The following is a 6,035-nucleotide window of genomic DNA, read 5'->3' on the forward strand; positions in this document are numbered from 1 at the left end:
CCACGAAGAGCTCCAGTTCAATGACCCGCGTTCTCCTCCACACAATCTCTTTCGCACGAAGGCTCTTCAGTTGTGCGACCCTGTGAAGAAATAGCTGAAATTCATTACGGGTGTGATGCCGGCGCCAACTCCCGTTGCTTCGACTCCCACCCCTTCCTTCTCAGCCATCGCGTGGCGACCGCCCTTGCCACTGGATGCCCCGCTGGCACCCGACCATTAACAGTAATCTTAGCAGCGAGCGTTCCACGGAGATACCGCACCAACAAGCGATCCCCTCGCTAGGCTTTCCCGAGCGACCGGCCTGCCTGCTAGTACTTCGGGTTTCGGGGACACATATCCCGCTTCTGCCGACGCCGTCTGCAAGATGAACGACGAGGGTACGCACGTTTGAACGTGATGTCGGTTTTCCTTTCCGTACCCCACGTCGTGCCTATGACTCGCTCCCGTTTCACTCATCGCTGTCTCCCGCCTTCCTTGACCCGCCTCACACCAATCTTCTCGCGCCGCGAATCACCCTCCCCATATCGAAGCTGCGTGTCCCGGAATCCCACGTTCCCGATAGCCGCTCAGAAAACTAGCGCTTGCAGTTTTCGGAGGTGAAAGTGCGTCGCTCGGAAAACGCGCAAGTCCTACTCAACGCACACGAAACTTTCTGTCTGTTGTCGTCGAAGAAATTTTCATTAATGCTCTTGTGGATACTGCGGCAACTGTATCGGTTATTCGTGCGGATTTGCGTTCGCGTGTCCGCAGGGTTGAAACTTCTCACACTGGTCCCTCACTATGTGGTGGTAACGGGGTCCTAGTGCAACCCTCAGGACAATACACAGTGCGTGCATTCATAGATGGAAGCCGCCATCACGTTCCCCGTGCAGTGCTTACTATGCGTGCTCGTGAAATTATTGAGGTGGGGGGAGGGCTCCTTCGGACTTCAGAGTCTGCTGTTATATCCAGCAGTTTACCGGCCGTTGAAATCACGGCCACGCACTTCTTGAACATTTATTATGCAAAGCCGCATTGTTTTGTCGTGAATGCTGATCAAGTTTGGCTCCCTGGACAAGAGACGCTAATGTCAATTTGTTTAGATACGATTCAAGTCATTCCTGCAGGCTCCTTCCTTCCTAAAGGAATCGTGATTCCCACCTGCCTCGTCCGGGTTTCGAATGGCTCAGCAGCACCTGCTGCAACGAACACCAGTTTAGAGCGCATCTTGCTGCCCGAAGGTGCTGCTATTGCTGTTGCTGCTGCTGACAACCAGTTCGTGCCTGTTATGCCCCTTTGGTCGTCGTCGGCAGGCCAGCGCCCTTCAGATCCTGCATTTTCATCTGCCGCTCTCGTCCAACCATGAGCTCTGACCTCGGTACTGAAGAGGCACAGTCTCTCCTTGCTTTGCTTCACAAACACGAAGCTTGTTTTGACTTTTCTTCCACTAAACTGGGAAGCAGACATCCACAACAGCACACCGCATTGTAAATGATGGGTCCCGGATCATACGCCGCCATCCGTACCGTGTGTCTTCGTCTGAAGAAAAGATTGTGGAGGGCCATGTTTCGGACATGCTTGAACGCAACATCATTCGCCCCTCTGTTAGCCCCTGGCATCGTCTTTAGTTTTGGTTCATAAAAAAAGGCGGAGCAGTGCGTTTCTGCAATGATTCTCGTGCACCCCAAAAAATCACCCGAAAAGATGACGCTTTGGACTGCTTATAATGGGCGGAATATTTGACGTACCCACGGGGGGGGGGGGGGGGGGGATTGGCCAGATATTGGGCGTAAGAAGGCCTAACGCACCTGCTACAGAAAAGTTGAAATTAGACACTTCAGGATTTGAATGAATAAAGAGCAAGCAATGGCTTGTCGCGATGACATTGAAAAGAGACGCTCACGCCACCTGTCACACTAATAATGCCGAAACTTCACTAGTTGGTACAGCCGCCAAACGGATCTCTGTTTAAAACGCGAGCGCCTCGGCCTGCTTAGCGGTGTATGCTCCTTCTTCCTTCTAAGACGCCGTCTTCCTTAGAAAAACTAGACAAAGACTGCAGCGGACGGTGAAGTATAGCATGACAGAAGAGGGCACTATGTATCTATGTATACAAATAAAGTACTAAAATACTTTACTTTGCGTTTGATTTCGTCTTATCCTGACGTGTGCTATATATATATATATATATATATATATATATATATATATATATGGCTGATCAAAGCTAAGCCGACAGGTTTCTTTTTATAAATTAGGCGCTTACTTGTACGTGAAGACTACATCTATAGTGAGATTATGCTCCGAGGGGGACACAGAAAGAGGTGGTATTATTTATGTCGGTGGACTAATGAACTAAAATTGAATACTTGAGTTTTAATGCCGGCAGTAAGCAGGCATGTTTTTGTTGCAAAGTTAGACGAAATCGTGTTTCTACGCAGTTTAATTTGACAGAATTCTTCTAGCGCGTCCGTGGTCCGATATATCGAACTGCAAATTTATTTGTCGTTCGCATGATTACGCATGGGCTGGCGCCTCGTAGGCGTTGTGAAATCTCTCCCCCCCCCCCCCCCCCCCCCTACCGGAGACTGGTAATTCCGTGCAGTGCGCTTCGCAGCAATTGCGCTATATGTACTGGCCGTGATATGCATTGATATGCGTGCCGTACTCGTGAAGCTCGGCGTCCTACTCGTGAGGTGTCGTGAAATTGCCGTACTCGCTCGCCAACGTGCCCCGACGCCGACAGCATAGTGTCGATTATGGCCGCCGCGAGAGCATTGTGTCTTGATTTTACCAGGGTCCTTCAATGCTTTACTGGTCACGAAACTGCTCCGTAACTCAATGGCAGAGCTTCATAGGCTGCGTTTGGCCGCCGCGCGGTGGCGCCACCATCACACTCAGTTCACTCCTCGGGAGGCGTTGCGCTGGCTCGAACGGCGGAGACGCGGCGAGTCGGGTTTGTTTTATGCGGGAAAAAATGTAACGTGCATCTCGCGCTGTTGCGATGCGACTTAATTAGTGCAACGATGGTGCCGAACACGTGTTGCGTCCCGAGATGTCGTTCCTTGTAGAACGATACAACAGAAAATGTTTCCTTGTTCTGTTGACCGAGCGACGGGGAGCTGCGTGAGAAATGGAGGCGCGCCATTGCAAGGCAAGAAACGGAAGATTTCAGCTTCGATTATAAGTGTGTGACAGTGTGTGGGAATGCACTGTGTGAGAATGAAAAAAGCAATGTACCCTTTTGAGAGCATCCTGGACCTACAATTGTACAAGGCTAACTTAAAGCCGGATTTTTGTCAGATCAGTCAGGTAGCAGCGGTGCTTCATTACCTGTTTGCAAACTCGCATGCAAGCCTCTTATGTAAAAAAAGCTTTGGGACGTCCTTGTGCTTTTACTTTTCATATTTCCGGGAATTATCCCTTACGGTTCATTTTGTCAGTTTTGTAACCGCGCGTGGCCGCTTCCGGTTTTCTTATCTGACGTTTCAACCGGAGCGTCCGTTTGCTCTTTTTGTCGTACGTCCAATGGAAAGGGTGTCACCTTGTCCTAAACTTGATTTTTTGTTTCTTCAACAATGTTCTCGACCCTATTTCCATGGATCTGAAATTAATGACGTTCCGAGAGTAATGCATGCATAGCAAGCGCCGCGCAAATCACTTTATCGACGTTCATCTGTGCACGGCATACTGCGGACTGCTTCTTCGACGTTTGTGTTTCATTCTAGTCTTTTGTAGTGCAGGATATCGCTAGCTCGCTGCGTTCAGGAAAGCTTTGCTTCGTTCTTGGCTACGTGGTAATATTCTGTTTCCTCTGCGTGCTGCACATCGCAGCGCGAAAAAATAAATTTTTGTACGCTGGACCACGCTCTTTTGTCTCCTTTCATAACATTGAAACTTTTTGTTGCGTGTGATAAAATCAGTTTTATTGTCCTTTTTTCGCTTCCTTTTTTTGCAAGGATTCCAAAGCGTGGAAGCAGAAAGACACACTGTGCAATATATATCTCTTCGTGTTTTGATCCTTCGCGTTTCTGCAGCGTCTCTAGTAGTTCTCAAGTATGCACCCACTCATCGAAACGACAATACTATTGGGCTATCTCTTTTAGTGTTCTTTGAATTCCAGAGCAATCAACGGATTCATTAAGCGTAGTCTGAACGACGCGTACTTGGTTTCAGTTTTTTTATTGTATTATCGATAGGCCCACAGCAGTCCGTGGTTACGGAGCTACCCTATGTGTGGTATTTACAACTTTTGCTTTAGGACAAGAAGCAATAGAGATTTAAAAATCCGTAAACTCGACGCCGTAGCGCTTGGGCCAGAGGACGCAGAAGCCGTTGCCGTTCGCGGCGAAGTCTACGGTAATTTACTTGGAAAAATAAAACGCCATTGAAGGCAGGTGATGTACACAATGACTGGACGATTCACCGCTCACTACTACGAAAAAAAGCACACTTAAGCAGCGCACAGACACCAAAGCAGCGAGCGTTCGCACGCCAAGAGCTGGCCAATATGCCGCACGCGCTGCGGTGGCGCCTGTAGTGGCGCCCGCGGTCCCGATATGAAAGGAGCGCCGAAGTTTCGTGACCTGTAAAGCATTGAAGGATTCTGATTTTACCTAACCGGCCAAACCGCTTCCGCTCACTGACTAGCCAGAGTCACTGTTAATTATTGATAGTGACGCTGGCTAGTCAGTGAGCGGAAGCGGTTTGGCAGATTAGATAAAATCAAGACAGACTGCTCTCGCGGCGGCCGTCTCGGGGTTAGGGGTGGGGTTTCACAACGCCTACGAGTCGCCTGCCTACGCATGCAAGACAGTGAGGTCCGGCGCAAAGATCCCCCCTCTTGTGGCGGGCTTTCGGTGTAAGCTGTTTGGTCTGACAATGGGGTGGACGCATAAGCAAAAGTGATAACTGGCAACCTTCCAGTCTTTGCTGGCGTTATCGCAATCTGCAGTGCTTGTAACCGCTATCGAAACAAAAAGCAGAGGAGAGGAGCTTTGCGCTGTTCTTCACAGTCTGGCATGCTTAGTCATGCGATCGGAAATTAAACTTCGCAGTTTGATATCGCGGAGTACGAATGCGCGAGAAGAATTCTGCCAAATGAAACTGCGTATAAACACGATTGCGTTTAACTTTTGTATACAAACATGACTGCTTACTGCAGCCACTAAAACGTTAATTATTCCGCTTTAGTAAAATATGCCACAAACATCAATAATTACCCCAAATTCTGTGTCCCCCTGTACGTGCAACCTCACTGTGGAAATCTTCTTCACGTAAATATCAGCATGAATTTTAAATAAAAACCCGTCGACTTAATTTTGATCACCCTGTATATACACAAGGTAAACAGTACGCAGTAACTTATATGGCGCTCGTCGAGTTAGCTTAGTGAGCTGTACACATGAAGCTTGCACGTTGTGCAAGCTGGCTTCGGTTTTTTAAAGCGAAGCGTTCTACCTCTACCAGCCAAGTTTTCGGTCGCCACCGTTGGCGTCAACAGAAAACTCCCGCGGACAAACAAAAGGAATTACTGGCACCGCCTTGAATCGAACCTGTAACTTACAGAGAAACGGAGGGAGAGCCCGTTGTCTTACCAACTGAGCTCCGAACGCATGCGGATGACCGGTAAGACAGACGGTGTACTCACCAAGAAAAGCTGCGGGTTTACCCGTGCGTTCGCTCCGAATGCCACGTGATAGCGTCAAGCAATCTCTCGCGCCGCCGTGCGCTCCACCTACGGCACGTGTAATGGCTGTGTGCGCGCCTTGCGCATGCGCTAGAAGATAGTAAAAAATAAAGGAAGCTCATACGAGCGCATGGCATCTCACTTTTCCGTCTCTGCCGGTGGTCTCGTTGCCTCCGTCGGCTGTGGCAGAGTCGCAGGAGAAGTGCGATCGCCTAACATCGTGTTTGAGCTTCCTTTATTTTATAAAAAAAGAGTTCTCACTCATGTGCTTCACGAATAAAACTCAACCAACCACCATTCATGGATCATGCCTTGATTTAAGCTTACCGAAGAATATCCCTCAAGTATTACAGGATGTGGTTAAGTA

This window comes from Haemaphysalis longicornis, unplaced genomic scaffold, assembly GCF_048455015.1.
Source record: "Haemaphysalis longicornis isolate Haplotype H1 unplaced genomic scaffold, Haemaphysalis longicornis Haplotype H1 scaffold_1, whole genome shotgun sequence".
NCBI classification, from domain to species: Eukaryota; Metazoa; Arthropoda; class Arachnida; order Ixodida; family Ixodidae; genus Haemaphysalis; species Haemaphysalis longicornis.